This window comes from Mus pahari, chromosome 1, assembly GCF_900095145.1.
Source record: "Mus pahari chromosome 1, PAHARI_EIJ_v1.1, whole genome shotgun sequence".
NCBI classification, from domain to species: domain Eukaryota; kingdom Metazoa; phylum Chordata; class Mammalia; order Rodentia; family Muridae; genus Mus; species Mus pahari.
The window spans coordinates 164843846-164857803 of record NC_034590.1 but is presented as its reverse complement, the minus strand read 5'-3'; the positions used below and the strand labels follow the sequence as shown (position 1 = coordinate 164857803).

At 45.8% G+C, this 13958-nt stretch overlaps 1 protein-coding gene and 1 pseudogene across 1 annotated transcript in view; both read right to left on the bottom strand.

Moving 5' to 3' along the window:
• The window catches only part of Rbm20 (RNA binding motif protein 20), a 190819-nt gene that overhangs the window by 160077 nt on the left and 16784 nt on the right, over positions 1 to 13958 (bottom strand). The gene's annotated exons all lie outside the window — the stretch shown is intronic.
• On the bottom strand, positions 10123 to 10995 carry LOC110331487 (annotated as a pseudogene).

The following is a 13958-nucleotide window of genomic DNA, read 5'->3' as shown; positions in this document are numbered from 1 at the left end:
AGGAACCAAGAGTGCTACATGTTAATCCTCAGGCAGTATTTTCAGTCCTCTGAAAGAGCAGCAAGTACTTTTAACCGCTGAGCCATCTCTCCAGTCTCTAACAATTTTAAACAAAATCAAACTAAACTAAAACCCATAAATGCAATATATGTGTGTGTGTGTATATATATATATATATTATATTACATATGTAATATATAATATATAATAGACATATAATATATGACAGAATATTATACAGTGTGCGCCTCCATAAAACAAGATGGTCCTCTGGTTCACTGGTCTTGTCCAGTCCTTTACCCCCTCTCCCAACCCCTACACCCCTTCACCACCTTTCCCCCTTCTCTACCCTTCCGCCTCCCTTCTCTCCCCTCCTCTCTAGCCACCATGTCCACAGCGTGGGACCTAAGCTTCTGAGATGGCACCATGGAAGGAGACAGGAGGTTTCCATGCAAGCTCCTGGAATCAATAAAAAGTTCCAGGCCAATGAAAGACTCAAAAGGTTTTTGGAAAGTCCGCCCAGGTTGTCCTCTGACCTCCACATATGCCCTGCATTCTGCATTCTCACTCATGTCCCTGCACACATGTGTGCGGAGGGGGGGGGCACACTACGGAAACTGGAGAAGGAGGAGGAGAGTGACTAATTTATACAGATGCCAAACAGCATCTGATTGGAGAGTGAAGTCTGCTTTCCTGGTGCCGCATAACCTTTATTTGACAAGAACTGGAAAAGTGCAAACCCATGGTACAGCCTGGCACTGCAGGGGGGCTTTAAGCTTCGTTCAGCCTGTAACTTGGAAATGAGGGGAGGGGTCCTGGCCAGCGACACCTCAAATCTCGCGGATGGAAGCAGAGCAGATCCCCACCCCCACGATGCGGCTTCTGCAGAGCGCCTGCTGGAGTCCTGGAGCGTTGGTATTGAGGCAGGAGAACGATCCCTTCTACCCTGAATGCTTCTCAGGCTTCCAGTTTTCAAGCATCTCTCAAGGTGAACCAATAGATCTGCTAAGCTAGACCTCAAGAAGGAGGGCTGGAGCAGACCCATGCCACAGCGGCGAGCCCCCGCCGCTGCCGCTCCCGCTCCCTCAGCTGGCCAGGACGGCCAGGTCTCACCACTGCACTCCTCCCTTGCGCCACCTCGCCTCCAGGCGGCGACAAGCTGCTCGGTGCGCTCACGGGAAACCAAAGTCCAGGAGGGAGAAGTAGCAAACCATAGTTCTCTGAGAACAGTCCATCAACTGGAGAAGGGAACCCCTATACAGGCCCCTCCTCCCATATAAAAACCTCACCAAAACTCATGCCCCAGCGTTAAGAGCACCAGCTGATCTTCCACAGGATCTAGGTTCCATTCCTAGACCCCCCAGATTGGTTCACAAAGCTCAGTTCCAAGGGATCGGATGCCCTATTCTGTCCGCTAACACTAGACACACAAGTGGCGTGTCTACAATACAAGCAGGCATATACGTAATAATGTTTTCAGTACTATACCCATGGAGAAGAAAATCCATGCCAGCATTTCTGTTCAGGCTGACCCTAGTACACAAGACCCTGTTCAATAGCCTAAAAAAGAGTTGCGAGATGGATCAGCAGTTCACAACCGGCCCCAATTCACTTCCTCGTCTAGGGGGCCCTCTTTAGCCTCCACTGGCTCCAGGGATGCACGTGGGACACATGCGTGCAAAACACTCACACCCACAAGACAGAAATAAATGAAACAAATTTTAGGTCCAAAGAATTCCTAAGGGATATAAATGCATATTTATATAAATTAACATATTTTTTTTATCTTTTCCAGAAAACGGACTTAAAGGAAGTCAGGGGTGATGGTTCACACCTGTAATCCCAACACTTGGAAGGTAGAGGCTAAGGTAGGTGGGAAGGAGGTGGGAGAGAAGTCTTGCAGAGGGTGTTTCTTGGAAATCATGCTAATAAAAATGTTACACTATATCTTAGTCAGGGTGTCTAGTGCTGCAACCAGACACTGACCAAGTTGAGGAGAAATTTACAATTCCATATTGCTCTTCATCACTAGAAGTCAGGACAGGAACTCAAGCATGGCAGGGCCCTGGACGCAGGAGCAGATGCAGAGGTCATGGAGGGATGCTGCTTACTGGCTTGCTCAGTCTGCCTTCTTATAGAACCCAGGACCACCAGCTCAGGGATGGCATCACTCACAATCAGCTGGGTCCCTCCCCATCAATTACCAATTAAGAAAATGCTGATCCTGTGGAGGCCTCTTCCCAATGGAGGTTGCCTCCTTTCAGATAACTCTAGCTCATGTGTCAAGTTGGCGTAAGACTGGCCAACACACTGGTTTTAAATACTATGCTAATTCGCTTAGGTTTTTTTTTTTTTTTTTTTTTAATCTTGATCTACAGCAATGTGTTTATTTAACAAGCACAGTACTAGGGCAAGCAATGCTCTTAGTACCACGCCCGTGTTTACTACACTGTACTATTAACTTTTTAAAAGGTAGATACTACCTGTCATAAAGGGTTTTCTGTAACTATAAAAACATACTTAAGGCTGGGTGCAGTACACTGAAGAGGTTTATACAGTTCACAGCTTGGGAAGCTCAAAGTGAAAGATTAAATAGCACTGTAGATAAGCTCTGTTAAAGGCCTCCTGGGCCACATCTCCACAGGACACAACATGAGGGAGACAGAGGGCCAAAGGAATTTGGGGACCAGGCTCTCTATGGGAGTTATCTGGAGTCCTAAAGAGCTTCGCTGATCCCTTCCCAAGGCAGTGCCTCTGAAAATTAACCACTACCTTCCCAGAGTTCCTACACTCTACCAGCTCCACACCCACCTTCCAATACATGACCCTTTCTTTGGGAAGCACACTCAAGCTAGATCCAGAGCATAGCACCCCACTTTACAGAGACACTAACTGAGGCATAGCAAGACAAAATAACCTGTTCGTGGTCACTGTCTTAGCCAGGGTTTCTATTCCTGCACAAACATCATGACCAAGAAGCAAGTTAGGGAGGAAAGGGCTTATTCAGCTTACACTTCCACATTGCTGTTCACCACCAAAGGAAGTCAGGACAGGAACTCACACAGAGTAGGTACCTGGAGGCAGGAGTGGATCCAGAAGCCATGGAGGAGTGCTGCTTACTGGCTTGCTTCCCCTGGCTTGCTCAGCTTGCTTTCTTATAGAACCCAGGACTACCAACCAGGGATGGCACTACCCACAATGGACTAGGCCCTCCCACCCCTGATCACTAATGAAGAAAATGCCTTACAGCTAGATCTCAAGGAAGGCCACCTCTCTCCCAGCCCCTCTCTGGAATCCTACTAGGTTCTACCTGTCCTGGGCCCTGCCTTTCCTGTTCCTGACTCCCATTGGTGTGCCGCCAGCACCCAGGTACACAGGAGACTGGGAACCACAGCATACTCCCAGATTCTGCTGTTTCCCCTTCCAGGCCTGCGAAGGACAACGCAGACTGTGGACCACCCATTTCGGACTGGACTTAAAAAGTTTTGTTTTGTTTGTAGTAGTTGGGAATTGAATTTAGGAACTCTGCTTGCTCTGGTCGGCCCCACTTGCTTAGGCCCCAAGACTTATTTATTATTATAAATAAGTACACTGTTGCTGTCTTCAGACACACCAGAAAAGGGCATCAGATCTATTACAGATGGTTGTGAGCCACCATGTGGTTGCTGGGATTTGAACTCAGGATCTTCAGACGAGCAGTCAGTACTCTTACCCACTGAGCCATCTCACCAGCCCCATGGGACTGGACTTCTTTATGCCTCTCCTGAGCAGTGTGCCAGCAATGCCCCATCAGTAAAGAGGCAGGAGACAGTATCCCACACTATCAAAACCAGATCTCTCACAGATGTGATTATAACCATCCACCAGTGAGTAATGACATTTCAGTAGAACAGCCCACTGGCATGTCAAGCAGTTATAAAAGTTAAATCATACAACTACAGAAAAAATTATTTTTAAATATAATATTAAAAGTAATACAGGGCTGGAGAGATGGCTCAGTGGTTAAGAGCACCAACTGCTCTTCCAGAGGTCTTGAGTTCAATTCCCAGCAACCACATGGTGGCTCATAACCATCTGTAATGGGGTCTGGTGCCCTCTTCTGGTGTGTCTGAAGAGAGCAATGGTGGTGTACTCATATGCATAAAATAAACCTTAAAAGAAAAAATTGTTTTTTAAAAAAGAAAAACGATACAAAACTGCATGTAATACAGTTGTCCCCTACTTCTGCCATTTTTCCTGTCATTTCTGTCAGTCACAGCCTGAAAATATTGCTTAGAATTTTCCAGAAATAAGCAATTCGTGAGTTTTAAATCACATGTTATTCTAAGAGGCGTGTTGAAATCAGCTCTACCCAGCCCCGCCCAGCCCCGCCCAGCAGTGACGAGACTCCTCTCCTCCAAGGTGTCTGCTGTGCTTGCTACCTGTCCCTGTCCCCGCTTTCAGGTAGATGTGCAATCCTGCGCGGTTTTGTTCAGGAAAACTTATTTAACTTAATAAAAGCTCAAAAAATTGGATGGACAGGGACTGGAGAGGAGGCCCGATGGTTAAGAATACTTGTTGCTCATGCAAAGGACCAGGGTTTGGTCATGGGCTTTTAGCAGAGACTAGATTCAACTGACCAACTAAAGTTGGAGGTGGCGAGGTACAGAGATAAGAATAATGATGAGGGCTTGCTTCTCCAGGTGGGAGATAAGTAGTGCACAGCAATCTTACCTAGAAGGCAAGATAAAACTGAACAACTGTGTGTGGTTTTTTTGTTTGTTTGTTTGTTTGTTTTAAGATTTATTTATTATATGTAAGTACACTGTAGCTGTCCTCAAATGCCCCAGAAGAGGGAGTCAGATCTCTTAAGGATGGTTGTGAGCCACCATGTGGTTGCTGGGACTTGAACTCTGCACCTTTGGAAGAACAGTCGGGTGCTCTTACCCGCTGAGCCATCTCACCAGCCCTGTGTATGTGTTTTATCCGTGGATTCAAGGGAAACTGAGTGGGGGCTGGTAGTGCGGTCCATTCCCGGAGCAAAGCTACAGGCAACACTTTTTGTCTCACAATACTTTGCCTGGGCTTTTACTTAAAACTCTACAGGTCTATTCCTAATGTATTATAGAGTCCATTTTTGTGTTTTTAATGGGATTTCTGTGTTTGCCAATGTGTGTGTGTGTGTGTGTGTGTGTGTGTGTGTGTGTGTGTTTCTGTGTTTCTCATGTCTTTTCTTTGGCCTATTGGTTTTCTGATAATTTATTTGTTTTGTCCCATTCAGGTTTGTTTTGTTTGTTTGTTTCTAAGGTGCCTATTTTTTTTCTAATGCAAGAAAAGATGTGGATTTAGGTGGGTGGGGAAGTGGGGAGGACGTGGTAGAAGTTGGGGGAGGGGAACCATTATCAGAATATGTTGTCTGAAAAAAATCTATTTTCAATTTAAAAACAATATTGTGGAAAAATACATAATTTTTTTTGTTTTCATTTTGTTTTAGGTTTCTGAAATAGTCCTCAATGTACTTCTGCCATTGTATAATAATAAGCATTTATGAGAAGCAGAATTCTCAAGACCGGCAAACATCAAAATGCCGATCAACTCTGAAAACCTCTGGAGATAGTGTACCCCCACAGTCTCAAGTATTTAGCCAGGACTTAATTCTTTATGTAAAAATAAGTAGGCATGTCCAACTCATAAATTTGCAAACTTGCTTCCAGCTTTAGTAAGTGATACAAGTATATGTATAAAAGGAACTGTTTTAAAATAAACTTATATCACCATGATTGGGTTTTACACCTATTTTCCCATACTGCGTTACTCCAGTCATGTAAGAAGTCCTTGGTGAAAGGGTGGTGAGTGGAACAGCTTAAGATATCCTGCTCTAAAGGACCTACAGAGCTCAGCTTAAGCAGGTGGCACCCATTCACCTCCTCATCCATCTTCCTGACTAACCAGAGGTCCCTAGAGAGACTAGAGTGACTGAGGCCAATATTTGTATCCAGGCTAAGACTCCCAGAGGGAAAGCCTGCAGATCCCTAAGAGGTCAAGGTGAAGCAAACAAAGAATCAGGCAAAAATATCCCCCAACAAGGACAATCAATGGATGTGAAGCCAAAGGCTTTCAATGAAATGACCCTTCAGAGTCATTAGATGAATGCCATTGTTCTGCCCCAATGTGAAATGAACACACACTGCACCCCGTGTTCCCGTGATGCAAACATTCATGTGTGCACACACTGCACCCCGTGTTCCCGTCATGCAAGCATTCATGTGTGCACACACTGCACCCCATGCTCCCTTCATGCAAGCATTTTTACACTTCTCCAGCTGTGGACATCAACAGCTATGTGCCTATTGAAAAGGTACATAGCACGCATTTGGCCATTTATTTATGTATTAATTATTTATCTGCTTATTTAATGATTATGGTGCTGGGAATTGAGCCAAAGGATCCCAACTTTCTAACTTATTTATTTTTGAGACAGAATCGTACTCTGTAGCCCCAGGGTAGCCTAGAATTCACCATGTATCCCAGGCTGGTCTCATACTTTCAGCCATCTAACCTGCTGCTGAGGTGGGACTACAGGGGTGAGCCTCCACACAGAGCTAACCATTTTAAGCTAACCTGTTTACTAACCCACCACACAGAGCTAACCATTTTAAGCTAATCTGTTTACTAGCCCACTTTCCCTCCATGCCACTGGAGGGAAACCTGAAGTAAGTTTTTTTCTGTAGTTAAAAAGAACCTGCTTTTTTAAAAAACTTTTTTGAGATAACCTTACTGTGTAGCCCAGGCTGGCCTTGACCTCTAAGCCTCCTGCTTCAGTCTTCCCAGTGCTGGTATTATAGGTGTATATATAGGTGTATATATAGGTGTATATATAGGTGTCCAGCTAAAGCTTGTCTTCTAAGGAAGAGTCGGGTATGTACTCAGGTAAATAGCAAGGAGAATGACGCCCCTGGAGCCGCTGCCTGGTACTTCATCGTATTTACCTTGTTCTTCAAAACAACAACAGGCAAGGGTCAGGGTTTATTATGATCAGTAAGATTTTCAAATGCTCTATCAAAACCGTCTCTGGAAACTGCCATAAGAAATTCACGAGGACCCTGATCTGGACTGAGCCTCAGATTACTGTCTGCCCCTTCCTCTGCCTTCGTGACCCCGAAAGGGCGGATGTTACATTTCCAACAACTGAGGCTTTCTCATCTCTCATCAGAAACTCTCTTGGTAGAATCGACACACTTGCTAGGTTTTTTTTTTTCTTCCTCCCCCTTCCACCTGTCACCAAGTCTCCTTTGGTATGCCAGGCCAGAGCACACACTCAGCTTGGATGGTGGAGTTTCCCCTGTAACCCAGAGTCTTGGCTACTGGCAAGTTGGAGCCCCTAGAAAAACATGTCTCAACTTCTCGGCCAACCATCAAGCACATGGATGGGCTGTCTTTCCTTTGTTTTAATGTTTTTCAGTGTGGTAGCCGAATACACCTTGAAACAAGGGACACTGTGGGTGTGGGTGTGTGTGTGGGGGGAGGTTGCACAAATACCCAGAGCGGGGGAGGGGGACACAAATACCCAGAGCTGCGGGGTGAGCAGGAGGCAACCAGTGGTTCCTGCCCTCCCCACAGGGATGGGGCTCAGAACTCTAGGCCCACACACAGCCTCCGCTCAGGAATCCCAGGCATAGATGCTTAGCATAAGTAAGTAATTGAGTTAAGGGAGATCTAAAGAAAGACTTCGCACTCACATTCATATGCTAAACTGAGTTAAAAATAGACCGAAGAAGGGCCTGACTTCACTTTTAATTTTAGCCGGGTGAACAGCGTGCCCTAAAGACAGACCGTCACCGGCATCTTCCCGAGTGCGATGATCTTCATATTTTTATAAAAAGGAAATGCAGCATGTTCTATTAATAAAAGTGCTGTGGCCTCAGTTAAATCTGGACAGTTCATAAATCAAGGCTCCCTCTGGCCTCATCTCCCTGGGCCTAACAGCTTGCTCACACCCAAGCCCCCTGCAACTGGGCAGGTCACATGTATTGGGAGAAAGGAGCTCAATGTCTCATGTGACTGCGTCCGTGATCGGTAAGGCTGCTGGGTACTTCCCAGGTGACCATAGCATCTGCCAGTACCTCTTAAAGGGCACGTGGAATCACCCCCTTTGCCAAGATTTCAGAGCCCTGTGTGGGTTGGGACTTATTGACAAGGATGGGCTAGGGACTAGGTGATTTCTAACAGGGAAACGGGTAGAAAGGGCTGAGAACGTCAGGCTGCTTGGGGAGAGCAAGCAATTGCCCGGCTCCCAACCCTAGGGATGGCAGAGTTACCTTTGGCTTCCAGGCTCCGTTTGTTCACCCTCCCACACAAGCAGCCTTTCAGGAACCTGTCAGATCACACAGCAAAACGAAGGAGACGGGGAGGAGGGGAGGTGTGGGGGTGGGATTGTCCCCCTTAGAGCCCTAAGCCTACGTGTCTAGGCTAAACCATAATTTCACACTCAGGCAAGACTACCTCGGAGCACCAGTAAAGCCCTGGCTGAAGATGGGTGTCCAAGTCACAAGCCTCGTGCAGACACACAATTACCCATTACCCAGTCCAGCTTCGGGATCCTTCAGGTCCCTGTAAGCTGCATTTCTACATTTTTAATGACTTTTTCTTGTTTATTCATTGGGGCACGTGTGTGTGTGTGTGTGTGTGTGTGTGCATGTGTGTGCATACATGCCACAGCAGGTCACAAGCTAACCATGTGTGGCCAGTCATCTTTCTCCTTCCACCATGTGGGTTCAGGCTTGGTGGCAATCCAGTTATCACCAGACCCAATCTGCTCTCCTTTACACAGGAAGAATTCAGCCTTAACCCTTGCCAAACACTGCATTAAACATAATATGGGTCATTTTGCATAGTCCTTCAAAACGACTAAATGAAGCTGGCTGGAGAAGCTGGGCTGTGGAGCACTGGTCCCATAGACCCTCAATTTAAGCAATCTGGCAAAAATCGAGGCCCTAGGGGGAAAAAAAAAAAAAAAATGTAAGTTTTGTGGAATAAGAAAGACCCTAAACTTTGGAGTCAGGAAGATGAGGGTCAGAACCTGTGACAGTCAGTCCTAGCAGTCAATTTGGCAGAATCTGGGGTCACCTGGGAGACGGCAGGCCTCTGGGGGTGCGTGTATGGGGTCATCTTAATTGTTTTAACTGATGAATAAAGTTGAGTCTCAACTGAGAATGGGACAGGCAAGTGCTGGCTCCTATGTACACACCACACCACTGAAGATGGTCTTCCCAGTTTCCCTCCCAACGCTGTCTCCTCCCACTCTCAGATTAGGCAGCACACAGACTCCTGCTCAGTCTTACTGTAACCACCTCTCAAAGCTGAATTTCTGGTAGCAGAAGCGATCATGAATATACATTATCTCCTCACCCCACTTTCTCATACCAACTCTCTACACTTTCAATACAATGCCTTCTCCCTCTTACTAATAATAAACTTGAGATTTTTCCATATCCATACTCAAAGATGGCTGGCAGAATATTGGGAGAAATGGCTGAGTTAACTTATTAGTGCCCTTTTGCTGGCCACGCAACTGTTCTAGTCTTTTTTTGGCCTCCAGTTTAAGAGCTTGAGACCAGGCCTGCTGGATTCTATCTGCTATAAAGATCTCACAAAAAGTGCAGCTCAGGCCTCAGCCGATGGAGTCCAGTTAGAACGGCAGCCACAGGATCAGGCTTGGATAAAAACAGTCAGGGTGCTCTAACAAACTGTTTTTCCAGAACCACATAGGAGCATGGGCTCTAAGTCTCCTACATTGTATATGTTCAACTTCCTGCATTGCAAAGCAAAGACCCTAGAACATATGGGCTCTGTCGCGGGAGGACTCACAAGACATTAATTAACCACTGGAGTTGGTGCGTTATTACAGTTCACTTAGTCATTCCATAAAGATTCGTGAGCCCCTTCACGAGTTTTTATTCATGTGAATAAATGATTCTAGTGACAGTTGGGTTTTGCTTGTTTTCTCTCCCTCCCTCCCTCTCTCCCTCCCCTCTTACCCACTGAGCCATCTCAGTGACCGAGAAAACTATTCTTTTTGTTGTTGTTGTTAACAATCTCAGTTTTGTTTAAAAATGCAATATACATATATACATACCCATAGGTGGGAGATAATAAAAAATGTTAACAATAGTGAATGTCTGCATTTCCAAACAAAGGAGCAGTAATGGATAGGTTTATTTTACGAAATCATTTCCTGTATTTCTGAATTTTTCTGTAATGAATATGTAGTACTAATGCAAAGTGTCATTTGAAGATATAGGAAAAGTAATATTTTTAAAAACACCTCATTACTTTTAAAGGAAACCAAGTACACAGTATTTATATTTACTCATTTTCATCTTCACTGTCAAAAGAACGGAGACTGCTATTTTTTATTTGTTTTTGTGCGTTCTTTCTAACTGAACTTTGCTTACTTACATCATCTTCCTTTGCTTTCTTCTTTTTGGAGCTTGCTGTTAAACCTGAACACTTTTCACCTGAGGAACATGGTTCCTGATGAGCTATGCTTCTGTCAGCTGAGGCAGTTCTTCATCTGCCTCGGCAGTCTTTATTTCTGTTTAATTTTCATGACCTCTTCAGCTGTTAGGTCTCCCTAACCACTATTTGAGGCTGTTCATCTTCTTTGCCACTGTGATTGCCATCCTCCTCTGGGCGCTGAAGCTGGATTTTCTTGGTCCCTACCGTGGGATCCTTCTTGTAGCCGACTCTCTCTTTGAAGCGGGACAGGAAGGCGGGCTCTGCCGGCCACACGTAGGACTCTTGGTTCCGCTTGCTCATGGCAGTTCTGGTTCTGACCAACTCGCCAGACTTGGCAGGGTACCAAGTGTGTGTTGCCCGCACCTGAGAAAACTATTCTTAAGTGCTGGGTAGAGATGGGCGGTAAATCCCTCAATAAAACTTCCAATGCTGTGGAACTTATGTGCAGGAGACTAAAAGTGGGATATAATACAAGCAAAATAAATAAATAACGTTTTAAAAAAGATTTATTATATGAAAGTACACTGTAGCTGTCTTCAGACACTCCAGAAGAGGGTGTCAGATGTTGTTACGGATGGTTATGCCACCATGTGGTTGCTGGGATTTGAACTCAGGACTTTCAGAAGAGCAGTCAGTACTCTTAACCACTGAGCCATCTCTCCAGCCCAATAAATAACATTTTTAAGGTGGGATCTTGTTTGTTTGTTTGCACATTTGTTTTTGAGACAGGGTCTCACTATGTAGCCCTGGTTGGCCTGAAACTTGCTATGTAGACCAGGAAACCAAGTTGGCCTCAAACTGCCAGAGCTCCTCCTACCTGTGCCTCACAAGTGCTAGGATTAAGGTGTGCCCTGCCTTGGGATGCAACTTAAATAGGATTGCTGTCTGAGGGAGTCTTAGTGAGAAATCATAAACAATGGCCCATTTTTTCAGGTTCAGACGGCCACATGTCAGCTGATGCTATGTTACAATGAGCTTCAGAACAAGACCAAGCAGAGGGTTGGCACAATGTTACAGCTGAGCACAACGTGACAGCTGAGCTCCAGTGTTTAAGAAATGCCTAGAAACCAGCAACTGGTTTACTTAGGGCTCAAAAACCCCATTTGTTGTCAATTAGAAACCTTGTCCTTGAAGCTCTGGCGCTATGGGGTGGTCTAAGGAGTGGTATTAACCACCTTTCTCCTCTGTGGACGGAGTAGCCTGGAATTGTACACATGTAACCAGTCCCCTGGCTGGGCATGACTTGAGACAAAACTTAAATCAGCTTCCTGCTTCATTCTTTCTGTCCTAGCTGCTGGTCTCTTGCTTGCCAGTCTCCATGAAACACCATCTTCTACTATATCAGGAATCTTGTCTGATTCAGATAAAATCATATTTCGCCCTCACTACACAGTAGGGGAGCCTTTTAAGCCTTCTCTTCACTCTCCCAGGCCCACCTCCTCAGGGAACGTTCCTCGGACCTTTAAGGCTTCTCAGTACTCACCAGCAGATCCTCTCACTACCCAAATCCTTCACACTGGAACAGGACTTCCCGCTCAGTTCAGTGCTGGGCCCTGTGTTCTCCACCCTCAGAGGCAATAATCCCCACACTGGCCTCAACAATGAGAATGGCACTGTGGCCCTAGCCAGCAAAACCCTGATTCCCAGCAGCTAGACACCTTCACACTCAGAAACCAGAGGTCAGTAGGACAGCCCTGTGACTACTAAACAAGTAATGTCCACCGTGCGACTCCCTGCTGTTAACCAGGAAGAGTCATTTCCAATGCATTGAGAAGGAACTCCGGAAATTAAAAGTGCTTTGAGTTATCTCCTAGTTTTCTTTCTGGTGTGACAAAACACTGACCAAAAGCATCTTAGAGGAAGAAACGGTTATTTGGCTTATACTTCCACATTATAGTCCATCAGGGACCCAAGCAAGGACTGAAGTGGAAGCCATGGGGGAACTGGTTATAAGCTTGCTCCTCAGGCTCACACAGCCTGCTTTCCCAGGACCACCTGCCCAGGGTGACATCACCCACAGTGGATGGGATCCTCCCATGTCAATCATTAATCAATAAAGTGCACCATAGACCTGCCCACAGGCCAATTTGATGGAGTCATAATCTCAACTGAGGTTCCCTCTTCTCAGATGATTCTAGTTCTAGCTTGTGTCAAGTTGACGTGAGACTACCCAGCATGAATGTATGGAATAACTTCAGCCTTACAGCCCAATGCTTCATTCTAGTAGTATACACTCGTGTGTTGGGACAACACTCATACCCCATACATGCACAGTGAGTATACACACGCAAGGCCTCCTTTAACCATATGGAACCTGAGACACTAAGTGTCCACCTGTGGCTCAGAGAAGCTTGTGGTTGGAATCCAAGATGCTCCTGTTTCTGACATTTGGAATCCCTGTGGTATTCAGCCTCTCCAAACGTAAGCACTTGTCTAGTCTGTCGGTCCTTCAACCACGCAGCCCAACGAAGCACACGTAGGGAGAGGCGAGTGTCACTGTAGGCTCTCACCAATGACACGGTCTTAAGTAACTGGCCTCATCCCCAAGGTGGATATATCAAAATTCAGGGTTCATTCTAGTTGCTCATTCAGCAAAGATCTCTCCGGGGACCCCAGGCAGTCCCGAGAACACTAAAATGGAGCACATGGGCCTGGCTTGCAATAGCTGTGCAGGGACTCACTGGGAGACAAACGAGAGATAAACATGGAGTAAATGCTGCAATAGTGTCATTAGGTGCCCCCAAAGGTTACTGTCTCAGTTACTTTTCTATTGTTGAGGTAGGACATTAGCATGATGACCAAAGCAAGAAGAGGTTTGTTGGGACTTACAGGTCCAGAGTGAGACTGTGACTACCATGGCAAGAAGCAGAGCAGCAGGCAGTAAGGTGCTGGGGTAGGAGCCGAGAGCCCTGCTCCTGAACCACAAGCAAGAAGCAGAGAAAGCGTGCGTGGAATAATGCCACAGCTATTTTGAAACCTAATAGCCCACCTCCTCCAACAAGGCCACACCTCCTAATCCTTCCCAAACAGTTCCATCCACTAAGGACCAAACATTCAGATATATGTGCCTATGAGAGCCATTCTCATTCAAGTCACCACAGCTGCCTAACCTGTTACAACCTCAGGTCAGGGAATCCTTCCTGTAAGAGGTGAGGTCTAAGCAGAATCCTCAAGAATAAACTAGAATGTTCTAGGTGAGGGGTGGAAAATGGTGTAGGTAGGCAGAGGGAAACAAGAAAGAAACTTAGATGGGATTGCCAACCCACAGCTGATGAGCTAAGAAACGGCTGATCTGGAAAGGCTTGTGAAGCAACTAGAGTCTCGATCTCTAGTCCATCATAAGTGACAGCAGTTATTTAAGCAAGCCACTGATAAAAATGAGGGCAACTTCAGTGTGTGTGTGTGTGTGTGTGTGTGTGTGGTATGTGTATGAATGTGTGTGTGTGTGTATATGTGTATGT